This window comes from Monodelphis domestica, chromosome 5 (assembly GCF_027887165.1).
Source record: "Monodelphis domestica isolate mMonDom1 chromosome 5, mMonDom1.pri, whole genome shotgun sequence".
NCBI lineage: Eukaryota > Metazoa > Chordata > Mammalia > Didelphimorphia > Didelphidae > Monodelphis > Monodelphis domestica.
Window position 1 is genome coordinate 54980044 of NC_077231.1, and position 16402 is coordinate 54996445.

Below are 16402 nucleotides of genomic sequence, written 5' to 3' on the forward strand. Positions count from 1 at the left end.
CAATGCCACTTAAGAAAGAATCAATGTAGCTAGAGACAGCATATTCTTTTTATCAGGATTGCATCTCCCTGGTAAAATTCTGAGTCCATAGGCAACTCATGAAGACCATCTGTTAGGATAAAAAGGTGGTGTAAATTCTATTTCTATATTAGTGGAGGAAATAAGCATAAATCTACACCAAAGACAACACAGATCTTTTGAAATCCTGAAGTATGGTTAACATTTGAGGGAAAAAATATGTTGGAGCTCAAAATTGTAAACCTTCAACTCAGCTCTACAGAAAACTACCAACTACACCAGAGGTATCAAATTCATGTTCCAGGATGCAAGTTGCCTGGAGAAAAACTCCAGAGTAGCCTGAACCAGATTAAATGTAATTGGGAAATTTTTAAAAAACAAAAAACATTTAAAACACAATAAATTTGTAGTTTTCTTAAGTAAATTTGCAGTCTGCAGAGATCTGTTTCTATATGAGTTTGACATTTGGAACAAGTTTTAGTATATATATTCTGATTGGCTATAAAATTTACCAAATTTAATCTTAGAAACAAAAAAAGAATTTTTTAAATCTACAGATTTCATAAAATTTGTACTTATTTTTTTATTTTAGATTCAATGGCACCATATCACAAAAAATGGTACCTTGTTTCATTGGCCTTCCATGACCCCCCCAAAAAAATTTGTTCTGAATCAGACTGCAAAAACAAAAACTTAGAATTGTTTCACAAGAATACCAAAAAATTCTTTGGAGAAAACCTAATCTTATGGTTTCATTCCAAATCACTAAAAACAAAGATATTTGTACTAATGTATTAAACATTTCAAAGGGCAACTATAAGCTCCTTGAACAAGGATATCACAGAAAGGATCATTCTACAATAATGACAAAATGTCTCAAAGCCTTTGGTCTAGTTCTTAGCAATACAAAGTATTTATTTAACTGATAGGAAAGTTTTACTTGTGTTATTTATAATTTAATGTCAGCCATGGGTAATATAAGACAACACTGTTTAGGAGCCAATCTTCTTGACAGTTCCCTTCACTGCCAGTTAGCTATTTTCAAAGATTACTGTAGAGGAGACAACAATTTAAACATGAAGGTGAGGTTCTAGAAAATAATAAACAGTGCTTGATCTTTAGATCAAGTAAGTTGCACAAACCACTTGGGTTTCCAAAATAATGGGTGACTAGAATTCCTTCAACAGTATCAACAAACATTTAAGAAGTCTCATGCTTTGACAACACTCCAGGTAATAACCCTTATTTACAGCACTTGTGTTTTATAAGACACCTTATACACAACCACTCAATGATGCTGGTAAGCATCCAAGCAGCCAATATTAGCACATGAGAAGTGAAGCGACTTGCCCCTAGCCATGGAGTAACAAGCTAGGAACTGCACCCAGGCCTTCTGACTACAAAGTCCAATGTCCTCCTTATTACACAATAATGTTATTTAGTCATGTCCAACTCTTCATGAACCTATTTGGAATTTTATTGGCAAAGACTTGCTCAGGGTTACACAGCTAGTGCCTAAGGCCACATTTGAATTCGGGTCCTCCCGAGTCCAGGCCTGGCACTCTTATCTACTGGACCATCTAGTCAACTACTCTGTTACCTCTCCGATAGAAAAACAGAGTGGAGAGGAAGCAATTCATCTGCCCAAGCCTAAGCTTCTGCTCCCCTGACTTTTCAACGGTCAGAGCCAATTCTAGCTGGATGCTGCACTCTTCCCCTCAGGCTCAGGGTAACTTCAGAGCTCCATGAATGTCTTGTCCTGGTAAGCTATGGTTCTCTGACCCAGCAATGGCATCCAGAGCCTTTTCTCCTTGGTACCAGCAGTTCAGAGCTCTTTGGTGCTGGTGTCTCTGGGCTACAGTCACCCCTCCCTCCAAGAGGCATTTGTCCTTGAAGGGGTATGGCCAAGCTGACAGTCAGCCTTCAGGATCATGGGCCTCTCTGACCCTGGAAGGAGAGAGGGGAGCCGATGGAATAGGAATGGTTTTTGGTTTAAGCTTATGTGGGGTCCCTGAGTCTGCTAGTTCTGCCTCAATGGCAGTTGAATGAAAAGTGAAAAGATACTAAGTGAGGTCAGGGTCAGTGTCAGTTATTGGGTTTAAATGGGGCATGGGGACTTTCCTAACATTCTTTTGGATTCTGGGTATCCTAAACCATGGAAACAGCTGAAGTTGCTTTATCTCTGACATATAATTTCCATTTTGGAAAGGTATGAGGGGGTCATAGGCATCAGAGAGAATATCAAGTTGGCCATCTTGTTGCTCACAGCTCCCCAAAGCTAAGGGGAAATAAAGTAGAAAAAGAAAATAATAAACCAATATCTAATGAATATCAACAGAAAAACACTGAATAAAATATAAAATAGCATACCACTGTATATTTAAAAAAAAAAAACATCATTCTTTAACATAGTAAATATTATCTATCTGAAATCAAGAGTTAATTATTATTTGTAAAGGAGAAATACTGGAGGCCTTTAGAGTAAGATCAGAGGTTATATAGTAAAGCAAGGCAGTGCACTGTCTTTATTATCATTTGAGATTGTACTAGAAATGGCAGCTACAGCAAAAGAAATGAAAAGGAAATTGAAAGAATAATTTTAGTCAGTGAGGAAACAAAATTATCACTTTTTATAGAGATGATGTCTTGCCTAGTGAGCAGTGATATTCAACAAAAAACTGAAATTTCTTTCATAAAATATTAAGATTAATATAAACTCACAAATCATCATCCTTCAACAAAAAATCAGCAGGAAGAAATAGGGGGGGAAAAGAAATAAAATCCATACAAAATGGCTTTGGAATGTAGAAAATACCTATCAAGGTATTCTATACATAGAAATGCAAAATGCTCTTTACAGAAATAAAAAATACTTAAATAATTAGAGAAATATGCATTGTTTATGACTTGGCTGTGTTAATAAAATAAAAATGACACTATGTAAATTAATTTACAGATTCAGTACCATAACCAATTCCTCAAGGGTTGCTTTATAAAACTAGAGGAAAAAAAAATCATGTGAATAAAAAAGTCAAGAATGTCTAGGGAAATAAAGAAAAAAGGTAGGAACAGGGTCCCTTGATTTCAAGTCATACTCCAAAACAGTAATGATCAAAGTTATTTAGAACTGGTTAAAAAATAAAAGTCAGTGAAAATGCATTAGGTATTCAAGATCTAGAAGCAATCAGATACACTCAACATAATGACAGAATAAGAAAATAAAACCCAACAATATGCTTTAATACAAGAAATATGTTTTTAAAAGTAAAGAAACCAACAATAAAAATAAGAGGATGGAAAATATTGACTATGTAATAGGTAATTTTAATTTTTGTCCTTAGTTTTTTTGTTTTTAATAAATTTATTTCTTTAATTAATTAATTTAGAATATTTTTCCATGGTTACATGATTCATGTTCTTTCCCTCCCCCCTCCCAGAGCCAATGAGCAATGCCACTGGGTTTTACATGTATCATTAACAGGTAATTTTTAAAAAGCAACAAGAAGGGGCCAGGTAGGTGCTTTAGTGAGTGGATAGAGAGCCAGGGCTAGAGATATGAGGTCCTGAGTTCAAATTTAGCCTCAGGTACTTCCTGGCTATATGACCCTGGGCAAGTCATAACACCAATTGCATAGCCCTTACTGTTCTTCCTCCTTGGGATCAATACTTAGTATGGATTCTAAGGCATAGTGAGGGTTTTTTTAAAAAGGCAAATTAAAAAAAAGGAGGAATAGGAAACTTAATTGCTCCTTTAGACAAAGCAAAATTTCTCACTATGAACAAAGGAATATAAATTATGCTTAAAGGAACCATGGATAAAACATAATTATCAACATTAGTATATAACAAATGGTTAATGGAATTGTAAGAAGATATTGATTATCTATAATGACTATATAAGATTTTCATGTCCCTCTACGAGAACTAAGCAAAATTAACAGTAAATAAAAAGGAAAATATAAAACTAAAGAAACGTTTGGAGAATTTAGAGTTGGAAGACTTATAGAGTATCCTGAATTGTAATATTACAGAATATACATATTTCTCAGTATTATATGTTATCTTAACAAAAGCAGACATGTACCAAGGCACTGAAAAATTATAAGTAGATATAAAAGAAATAAATAGTAAACACAACTTAACAGACTTATTAACATAGTAAACACAACTTAACAGACTTATTAACATAATAAAATACTACTTAATTCAGAGAGAACAAACAGAGTTAAAACCTAAGTGGAGACTTAATAACATCAAGGGATAAGAAACTGATTAAAACTCAAATCAAATAAGCACTATGTGAAAGAGTGATAATGATGAAACATACCAAAATTTCTTGGGTTGTAGCGAAAGCAGTCCTCAGAGGAAGAATTTTCTCTCTGAAAGTATATATTAACAAAAAAGCCAAAGAGATTAATGAAACAAGCTATAAAAATCAACACACATATGTAAAATTTGCAAAAAGTGAAAAAAATTTTAATTACAGAAAACTGAAAACAAAAAAAAATAGGCTAAGGTTATGAAACTAAAGGCTAATTCTTTGAAAAAACAAAAATTGATGAACTTTTTACCTAACCTGGTCAAAAAAGAATAAAATAGATTATCAAAATTAAAAATGAGCTAGGCAAAAAATCACCACAGAGAAAATGAAAAGAAATCTCAAACTCATTACACATAAGTATGTTGTTCAATCCTTTCACGGTGTCCAATTCTTCAGGACCCCACATTTGGGATTTCTCAACAAAGATGCTGAAGTGGTTTGTCATTTGCTTCCCCAGCTCATTTTACAGATGAGGAAATTGAAGCAAACAGGGGTAAGTGACTCATCCAGTGCCACATAAATAGTATCTGAGTATACAAGTATAATATATAAAAACTTGGAATTTAAAAAGAAATATATAAAAATATAAAATATCCAAATTAGCAGAAACTGAAATGGAGACCATAAGTAAACCCATCTCAGAAAAGAACCTGAACAAGCCATAAAGGACCTACTTCAGGGTAAATCATGGGTCCTGACAGATTTACAAAGAAAATCTATCAACTATTAAGGGGAAATTAATACATATTTTATATATATTTTATAAAATATTCTCAAAATTGAGAAAGACAATACTTGCACATTCCTTTTGTGAAATAAACATAGACCTAATACCTAAAATAAAAATAACTATAGATCAACTTTCCCAATGACAACTACAAAAAATCCAAAATAAAATCCTAGCAAAATGACAATATTTCAAAAAAAAAATATTCATTATGACTAATATAATTCTAAAAAAAATGCCAGCAATATCAGGAAGATTTAAAAAATAAGTCAAAGGCATAAACATTAGTAAGAGGAGATTAACTATCTTTCCTTATCTGCTACTGGTACTTAGAAACCCCTAAAAAATCAGCGAAGAAATAAATGACAGCATCAGTAAAGTAACAAAAAACAAACAAAATAAACCCACAAAAATGGTAGTATTTCTATATGGCAATATCAAAATCCTGGAGGAAATAACAGAAGGAAATGCTAAACTGAAGATTTGGATACAATTACAAAACACTATAAAGAAAAAAAGAAAGACTATGAAAAACGTTAAAAAAATTTATGATCAAAACAAAAGATTCAATGATACCTGAAGATGAAGTAACAATTTCAAAAATTAACAGGTAGATGCATGTTCAGAAAGAGATCTGCAGCTAATTTAAGTAACTATTCCAGGACAATCTAAGTAAGTAGTCCACAGTTTAAAAACACACACACACACACACACACAAAAACCCTTTTCCTTATATTATATCGCTCTTACTTTAAATAGAGCTCTTCTTTTCTTTTATAGTATTTTGAACATAGCTGATCACTACCTTAAGTATAATTCTTCCTGACTTGAATGCTTTTATTATTTCTCTTCTGTGAATATATCTTACTTTAGAAAAATTCTTTATTTAAAAATATAATACACAAATTACCAACACCAAAAATTATAAGGAGAATACACCACTAATGAAGATGAAATTAAAGAAATTATTAGGAGCCTCTTTGACAGTTACATACCAATAAAACTAACAATCTAAGTGAAATTGAAGTACAGTTACAAAAATATAAATTTCCTAGATTAACAAAAGGAGAAATAGAATACTTAATGCTCTCTTAGAAAAAGAAATCAAAGCCATTAATGAGCTCCCTAAGAAAAAAATCTCCAGGACCAGATGGATTTGAAGTGAATTCTACCAAATATTTAAAGAGCAACTAATTCCAATCCTATATAAATTCTTTTTAAAAAATAGACAAAGCAAGCATTCTACCAAGTTCCTTTTATGACACAAATATAGTTTTGATACCTAAACCCAAAAGAACAAAAATGGCAAAAGAAAACTATAGGCTTCATTTGCCTAATGAAAACCAATGCAAAAAATGTTAATAAAACACTAGCAAGGAGATTACAGCAATATATTAAAAAGATCATATACCTGGCAGGTTTTATACTAAGAATGAAGGGCTGGTTTAATACTAGGCAAATTCTAAACATCAATAACAAAAACAACAGAAACCATAACTATCTCAACATATTGAAAAAAGGCTTCAGACCCATGAGAACACCCATTCTTATTAAAACACAAAAAATGCATAGGAATAATAGCACCTAAGCTAAATTGACCAAAAAAAAAGAAAGAAAAATGACAAATGCTTGAGGTAAAGTGAAAAAAATAGATACCGCAATGCATTGTTGGTGGAGTTATGAATTGGTCCAACCATTTTGGAGAGTAATTTAGAACTATGCCCAAAAGAATAAAAACCTGTGAATGCCCCTTGACCTATAAATATCACTACTATGTCTGTATCTCAAAGAGATCAAAGGAAAAAAGGGAAAAGACACATATATACAAAAATATTCATAACAGCTCTTTTTGTTACACCAAAGAATAGATATTTGAGGGCATGCCCATGAGCTGGGGAATGGCTGTACAAGTTATGGTATATGACAGGAAGAGAGACGATCCACTGTAAAAGAATTAGTTACTCTGATGAACACGGTAATCCATGACAATTCCAAGGGTTCATGATAAAAAAAATTCTATCCATCTCCAGAGAGAGAGAGAGAGAACTGATACACTATGAGTACAGATTTAAACATTTTTTTCAATTTTGACTTTTTTAAATTTTTTTTTGGCCACATAGAAATGTTTTCTAGGACTTCACATGTATAATAGATATCATGTTGCTTGACCTTGCAATGGATGAGGGAGGAACTGGAGAGTGGAAAATAATTGGAATTTAAAATTTTAAAAAGTTAAAATTTTAAAAACATTTAAAAAAATTAATTTTTAAAACAATTTGAAGGCAATAGGAATTGTTACTTATGGGTTTACTCTAAAAATTTCCTTTAAATAATAAATTCTTGAAGCTATTGGAGTTTTTATGGATTAATGAACTACTTGCCAGAGGGAAAAGGAATAAAGGTAAATTAGGGGTACCAATAATGATAAATGACAACATAAAAAAACTGAAAAATTCAGAACAGATCCATGAGGTGGTAATTATTTGTATTACAAAGAAAGATTCTGAGGAGACTAATTCATATGGTATATTTAAAATGATACAATCAAAAGAGGTCTTTTTCCAGAACATGTCTATTGCACAAATTTGATTCACTGTTTATTTTTCAACCATTCTACATTTTTGCTCTTGATTCATTTCTAAGTTATCAGACTTAATAGTAGAACCAAAGACCTGATATAGAATTAAAAAGCTCTGACTACTAGAAGAACATTTATTTCAAATTCCTATGGGGTCTGTTTACTCTGGCCTACTTTAAAGCGATCCAGTGATTTTTTTTTTTACTCCACAAACAGAACTACAGAACAGAAAGGAACAAGTATTTCTTAAGCATCTACCATGTGCCTCATACTGTGGTAAGAACTTTTAAAAATACCTCATTTGATCCTCACAACAAAGCTGTGAAGAAGGTACTATTATTATCCCTGCTTACAGTTCAGGAAACTGAGGCAGGCAAAGGTTAAGTTACTTGCCCATGGTCATATATCTAGGAAGTATCTGAAGCTAGATTTGAACTGCAGTCTTTCCTGACTCCAGCCTCAGTGCCCTATCCACAGATCCATCTAGTTGCCAACTAGAAAACTGCTGACTAAAGTTTTACACTTGTTTTTCTGACTGTCAAGTCCTTTATTTCCTAAATTGGTCCACTGTATACTTTATATTTAGAGGAGCTATATTCACTTACTCACTGGCATACTAACCAACATGTGTGCCTACTAAATTTCATTATTTTTTACTATAATTCCATTGACCAAAATTACTGTGATCTCTAAAAACTAACCACCAAAATGTTAACATCTCTAAGGATCTATCAAGCTGCCTTTTTCAAATTTAATGAGTATTCCTATTATTACATCATCCTGATAATTAACAAAATATGTTCCACTACTCTGGGACAACACTAATTCCTAGTGGAATGTGTTGCGATAATTTATGGCTAATACTCAACTATATATAATGAAATATACCTTTCTACCAACTTCCTACAAATAAGACCTAGATCAATGGTTTTCAAAATCCTGAAACTGTAGATTCCTGATTCAGTCTTTTCCAGTATTATGGAATATTTGCTAAAGATGGAGTATAAAAATCAAAGACAACTAATTAGAAACAAAATAAATAAGCTTTGATTTTAAAATTTGGTCTCTATCACATTTTCCTTTTCTTTCATGTGCTATCTGTAAAAGATGAAAGGAAAAAAGTTTTAAGTCAGCAGACCTTTTTATTAAAAAATTCAACTCAAAATATTTAGCAAGTATCTACCACACATATAAAACACTCTGTGAGGCATTAAAGGAGAATCAAAGTATAAATAAGAAAATGCCTGTCCTCACACAGCTTTTAGTTTAATAGGGAAAAGCAGTGAATACACAGATTACAACAAAAAAGCATACAAGTGGTACAAAAAACTAAATGTTGCAGGAGGTCTGAGATGTGGTTGCATTATTGATTGCAACCAGCATTTAATCTGGCTTATCAAAAAAAAATTAAAGAGCCAAAGCTGGGGGAACAAGAACATTCCATATGTACAGAACAGAGCAGATATAAAAGTAAGAAAATGCAGGACACTTTGGACCACAAGAGTAATCAAGTTTGACTACCCATGTCTAGAAATCATGACATAGAAGGGAACATGAAAACAGACTAGGAAAGTGCTAGCTGTGCTGTGTGAAGGGTCCTGAATCCCAGGCAAAGAAATAAGAACTTTACTAAAGTACACAATGGAAACCCACTGAAAAAGTTTGAGCAGAAACTCCTGTCCAGATTTATGCCTAGGGAAAATTACTCTAACAGCAAAATAAAGGATATATTTATTGGAAGTCATAGGGTGGAGGCAGCAAGATCTGTTATAAAATCAGTCAATAAACACTTATCAAGCAGTTAGGCAGTTAGGCAGCACAATGGATAGAATATTGGGCCTGGAGTCAGGAAGACTCATCTGCCTCAGTTCAAATGTGGCTTCAGACATTTACTAGCTAGGTAACCTAGACAAGTCACTCAAAACTGTTCACCTCAGTTTCCTCCTCTGTAAAAAGAGCTGGAGAAGCAAATGGCAAACCACTCCAGCTTCTTTGCCAAGAAAATCCCAAATGGGGTCATGAAGGGTTAGACATGACTGAAGAAATACTAAATAACAAAGTACTTAAATGTGCCAAACACAAAAATGAAACACTCAGCTTTTAAAGAATTTACATTCTCTCAGAAGAGACCACACACACTTAAGTAAGCAGGTACAAAATGCATATAAAGTAAAAACAACTTAAGAAGGAGGAAAAGGCATAAAGGTTAGGGGGAGTAAAAATAATGAAAGGTTTCAGGTAAAAGTTGTTACAATGATAAGTTTTAAGGAAATTGGGAATTCTCAGCAGTAGGGGGAGGAGAAAAGTACATTTCAGACTTGAAGGGAAGCCAGTGCAAAAAAGAGAGGTAGGACATGAGTGTCATTTGTGAGAAACAGGAAGAAGGCTAATTTGGCTTCATTACATAATGAGGAAAGAGGGGAGATACACATTAAGGCTGGAAAAATGGGTTTAAGTCAAGTTATGAAGAGTTTTCAAATCTAAATAAAGGAGTTTGAGAGCTTACTGAGTAGGAGAGTGACAGGTAAAGAACTATGCTTTAGGAAAATCATTAGACTGTAAGACAGATTGGTGAAAATAAAGGTCTGAAATAAGGAGACCAATTAGAAGGGTATTAGAATAGTTCTGGAGAGAATTGAAATAGTTCCAAGATCATGGAAATAACCAGATCCAGGTAACAATGACTATGAGAGAAAGTAAGCAAAAGAATCAAAAATAGGAAACTGATTTCAAATATAGAAAACTGAGTAAATAGTAGTACAACCACCATAAAGAAAAAGTAAAGTTACCTTAAAGAACAGGTTTAAGTAAGAATATGAAAACAAAAATTTGTAGGTTGATATATATTTCTCATAAATTATTTTATTAAATATTCACTTTGTTTTCTTATATGTTAAAGAAGAATACTTCAAATAGTCTTTCAATCTATTGAATTCAGGGTCTTATAAACAATTGAACTTGCAAATATACTTTCAATCCAAAGATTAATAACTCAATTCTATCTGTTAGAAATATCTATAAAGTAAGATTTGTGATGAAACAGGGTAATGATGCAGAAATATGCTGGATTGTTTAAAATCTCAATTTCTAAAAATGGTACTAGATCCTAAAATGAACAGCAGACATCTTACAATCTCTTTACCTCACTTCTTTAAATCACTTTGGGGGTACATTATCATGAATGTTCTATAGATAGCAAGAAAATATCTTTGCTCTGAGATGGCATCCCAAAGTACTCTGAACTCAAAGGATCCAAGGAGATCTCACCTAAAAAATACTTTAGAATAGGCAATGGATCTTGGTATTTCTCAACATCTGTGTGTGCAAGAACATGAAGGAAAGGATGGGGGAGGAGACAGCAAGTGAAGATCATTCTGGTCTGAAACAAAGAAGGGACACAGACACACACATACACACACACACACACACACACACACACACACACACACACACTTTGATAGAGAAATATATTAAACTCAACAGAGAAAAGGTAGAATAAATAGAAGGTTAAAAAGGCAGATAATCCTTTGATCCAGCCATAGCACTGTTGGGTTTGTACCCCAAAGAGATAATAAGGAAAAAGACTTGTACAAGAATATTCATAGCTGCGCTCTCTGTGGTGGCCAAAAATTGGAAAATGAGGGGATGCCCTTCAATTGGGGAATGGCTGAACAAATTGTGGTATATGGTGGTGATGGAATACTATTGTGTTAAAAGGAATAATAAAGTGGAGGAGTTCCATGGAGACTGGAACAACCTCCAGGAAGTGATGCATAGTGAAAGGAGCAGAACCAGGAGAACATTGTACACAGAGACTAATACACTGTGGTACAATCGAAGGTAATGGACTTCTCCATTAGTGGTAATGCAGTGATCCTGAACAACTTGGAGAAATCTATGAGAAAAAACACTATCCACAGAAAAAAACTGTGGGAGTAGAAACTCCCAAGAAAAACAACTGCTTGAATACATGGGTCAAAGGGATATGGTTGGGGATGTAGACTAAATGAACATCCTAATGCAAACACCAACAACATAGAAATAGGTTCTGATCAAGGACACATGTAATACCCAGTGAAACTGCATGTCGGCTATGGGAAGGATAGGGGGGAGAGGAGGGAGGGAAATAATATGATTCTTGTAACAAAGGAATAATGTTCTAAATTGACTAAATAAATTAATTTAATTTTTTAAAAAAATGTTAAAAAAAGAAAAAGAAAGGAAGTAATGGGGTAAACACAAAGAAATAAAAAAGAACATTTAAAAAAAAAGGCAGATAACACTAAGGAAGGAAAAAGTAAAACAAAACAAATGTCCTGATCCAAAAAGGGGCATTAAAAGGGGTTAAAAACCAAAGAAGTAAAATCTAAGGGGGAATAGGAATGGTGTGGAATGGTAATGTGCTGCTTCATGGAATGATGAAGAGGCTATTTCAGAGAATCCTGGGTAGTATGAAAGCATACAGAGGATGAAATGAACAGATCTAGATAAAATATACAAGGCAAAAAGTAAAGGAAAAAAATCTCTTAAATACTTAACTGTTTAAAGCAATGGCAAATAGCGAGTTCAGAGGGCCTATGATGAAACAAGTTTGTTGTCTACCTCCTGACAGAAACAATGGACTCAAGGTACAAAAAGAGATACTTTCTTTGGAGCCCCACTGCATGGCTTATTGACCCTCAAACATGCTTATTATGAAAGGCTCGTGTTTTCATTCCCCCTGCTTCTCTCTCTCCCCTCCTCCCCTCCTTCCCTCCCTACCCCTCTCCCCTACTTTACTCCACTTCTGGACCAAGTATGTCAACTGGCCCTAAAATTTTGCTCTGAAATAGTTTCCCCCCCTACTATCTCAACTTTCCTTGTCATATGGATTTTTGAAAATAACACTGAGGGACCCGGGTTGGCTACTTGAAGTATTCCTAAATTTTGGTCCTTCTAGTGTGAATGGGAGTCAGGGTGTGGGGTAAGGCAGAAGGAAAGGAAGTAGCAGCACAGGTGCACCAAAAAAGGGGCCAATTGAAACTTTTTTAAACACACAGAACAAAACAAAAAGAAGTTCAAAAGGAGACAGAGACAAGCAAGACAATTCTGAAAGTTTAACATGTGGAATTTATTATATACTTTTTTTACGTAAGGTATAAAATACATTCTCTTTTTGTGTTAAATAATACTCAACTTTTTGAGATTTAAGTTTAGAAGTTTAAAAATGTTTTAAGAACTAGAAAATAAAATTTAAAAAACTTTAAGAAAGTTTACAATTCCCCAGTATAACATTTTTTAAAAATTATAAACCAGCAGTATTAGGATCCCAGAAAGTTACTTCCATATACTCATCAATGAGAAGGGCTGGGGTCCAGAAAGACAGGTTTATTCATTGGGATCATTCCTCCTCCATAAATGAAAGACAACAAACAAGAACATGATGGGAAACTAAATGTAGGAGAGGGAGACGGAGGTCTAAGGGTGACATTCCTGCTATAAAACCAAAACTATAGAAGAGGTACTGTAGGTGGAAGGCACTGGTATAGCAGAGTAACAACAGGGGAACAAAAATTCAGGAGGCAAACAGTCAGGAGCAACAGGCTCCTTTTCATCTGGGAGTTGCAGTGAGTGACTGGCTGAGCCCAAACTAGAGCACCCAGGCCTCCTGGCAGGCAGGACCAGGATCCATGGCATTAATATCCTAGGCAAGTCTCTGTGAAATTCCTTCTGCTCCTCAAACATACTGCAAGTGAGAAGACCATGGCTGCATCTAACAGATTTAATTTTTCTGACTATTTATAATTGAAAACTAATCAGAGTTAAGGTCACACTGGGAAAAACATTTGGGGGGGCTATGTCAATCTTGAGTATTAGGGTGAACCAAACTAAAGTTTCCAACTAATTTTAAGACTTTTAAGAACACTGGGTCCAAAAAGATTAATTCTAAGTATTTTAGGTCTTAATATTCATTGATCATAATCTTTTCGTCTAAGGAAAAAACAAGGTGTGGAAAGGAAAGAAATAAACCATTCCATTACAGTACTCACAGTAATGGCACTTGACTATGAAACCCCATCATGCCCTAGCTAGGACAACCAATGAACATAGTCCTTGCTTTGTGGCAAAGAAGTGATGGACTACAGGGGTAGCATAAAGCACACAGCTTTAGAGATTACATGTGCTAAGTACAAACAAAACATGATTTCTTAAGAGGTTGGAGAGAGGCTAGAAAGGAGGAGGCAAGGATTCACTGAGGTATAAATGATGTTTAAAAAATAGTCAAAAAGATGAAAAAAAAAATAAAACCAGTATGATTTCAATGAAGAACAAGTAATGCCAGATGAACCTCATTTCATTTTTTAATAGCAGAGCATAGAACGTTGTATAGTTGCCTAGATTTGACAAGCATGTGAAAGTCTCTAATGCTTTCTTGCATCCAGAACATGGGGAGATAATAATAGCTAGCACCGATATAGTACATTGAAGGCAGTTAATACCTTTTAAAGAAGCACTTTAAAGATTATAAAGCCCTTTACCCATGTCCTATCATTTGAGCCTCATAACAACCCTATGAGGTGGGTGCTACTATTTTCCCTTATATTATAAATAAGGGAACTGAGGCTAAAAAATATTAAATGAATTAACCAGGATCACACAGCTAGTTTAAAATCTGAACATGTTTTCTGACTCCAAGTCTAGCCCTCTATCTGCTCCACTCTCTCCCGTTCCAGACTTATTTCATATGACTACCCTGTCCCTCACATCTTAACTTTATGTTCTAGTCAAAGTAGATAGTTGTCTGCTTGATAAAAAGGAACTGCATTCTCTAGTTAGATATGATCCAGACTGCAAATCATGCCTTTTCTACAAGTATTCCTCTAACTGCGTGAAGACTTCCTTCCCTTCACATGTTGAGTTCCATCTACCCTACCCCAGGCCCTCACCTTTCCTGACCCTCTCATAGAACTCTCCTCCCTGGAGTTAAAAGGCCATGGTTGTCACAATCTTGTCCCACTTCCCGCAGCACTTTGTTTTGTCACTCTTAAATACACTGATCACCAGTGCTGTGTCTCTCTTAAACCTCTCTGGGCAAAAGAAATATACCAGTTGATCTCAGAGGTCCTTTCCAGTTCAAAAGACTTGATTCTAATACAGTGAGGTATGCTGGAGCTGATCCATTATTAAATTTTCAGTTTTTCATCTTGGAAACTGGCAAATGCTATAAATCAGGGCTTGATTTACTGTTCTGTTGCTTGTCCAATCTTAAGAAAGCAATGGAGAAAATGTTAAAGTTTGTCATCATCCCCCCACCCCCCACCGGAAAGTCAGATGTTAAATATTTACCAGCATACCCAATGTCTGGAGGTGCAAGGAGGAGGTGGTGCCTCACAACCATAAACTCTTATCTATAGGTTATCTCCCAATTGGCCTGTAAAGCTCCTTTCAGGTAGGAAACTATATTATCTACCTCCACTCCAACTCCAATTACCTAACAGTTCTCAGAATAGAGCAACCATTTAATCAATGTTTTTGGATTCCAACTACCACTAAAAGTCTGTGTGATTCAAGACAAGTCATTTGAGCTATCCAGGCCTCCCATTTAGACACCTATAAAATGAAGAGACTAAATATGATTGCCATAAAATAAATTAAGCTAAAATAACTGAAGAGACAACATGCCATGTTTACAGAAGAGAGAAAAATTCCTAACTTAAGAGAAAAGAACAATATTAGAGAAAAATAAAAATCAAAACTCATTATTTTAGGTGTATAAATTAAACGATTCAGTTAAAATTGATAAGAAAACAAAACTCCACAATAGATCACCTGCAAAAAAAAAACATGTTAAAACTCAAAAAAGGCAGGGAATAAGCATTTATATAGCATCTACTAGAGACAAGCATTGTGCTGAGTACTTTTACAAATATGTCATTTGATCTTCACAACAATCCTACAAATAGCGGGCACTAATATTATCCCAATTTTATGTCTGAAGAAACTGAGGCAAATCAGAGTTTAAATGATCTGTTCAGGGTCATTCTACTGCATTCAAACTCAGGACTTCCTGACTCCAAGCCCGGCAGTTTGTCCGCTTTATTACCAGCCACCTCCAATACACAATAAAAATAAGGGGGAGGGGGGTGGGAAGAGAACCTATCATGCTTCAGTTAAATTATAAAAACCAGGAGTTATAATCAGGCTATCAAGAAAGTCAAAACAAACATTCCCAACATAAAAAGATAAATAAGAAACATACATTATACTTAAAAGAACCATAGTTAACAAACCAATGTCAATATTAAACATATTAAACTTAAAAAGTCCAAATGCTGTGGCATCTAGGTTCATAAAGGAAAAACTGAACTGAAAAAGACATAGATGATAGTGGCAGGAGACTCTGGTGTCGCTCCCTCACTTTTGGATAAATCTATCACAAAAATAAGCAGAAGGGAAAACACAGAATTGAATAAACTGTTGGAGAAACTAGAGCTAAAAGAATTATGGCACTCATATGTTGGAACTGCTAAAGAATATATGTATTTCTCAACACTAAATGGAACTTTTACAAAAATCGCATTGATTAGGGCACAGAGTTTCTGCAAAAAAAAAAAAGAAATAGTAAATACATTTATCCATCAAAGCCTATAACACAGTTAAGAGTGATCAGTTTTAGAGAGTATAAACAAATGACAAATCCAAATGAAAGCTAAAAATGCAATCCTAAATATGCCCAAAGGTGGTGTTTTTAACCCTGCTGTCAAATGAAGGCAGGGGC

The 16402-nt window shown here is 34.3% G+C and overlaps 1 protein-coding gene across 12 annotated transcripts in view; it reads right to left on the reverse strand.

The window, feature by feature from the left end:
* OSBPL8 (oxysterol binding protein like 8) overlaps positions 1–16402 on the reverse strand; it is a 266838-nt gene that overhangs the window by 199801 nt on the left and 50635 nt on the right. For 9 of the 12 annotated variants that reach the window (XM_056798473.1, XM_056798470.1, XM_007503076.2 and 6 more), the window contains one exon: positions 4346–4397. The exons of the other annotated variants lie outside the window; for them this stretch is intronic. The gene's annotated coding sequence lies outside the window, so the exon portion shown is untranslated. The remainder of the gene's footprint in view (positions 1–4345; positions 4398–16402) is intronic. 12 annotated transcript variants of the gene reach the window in all.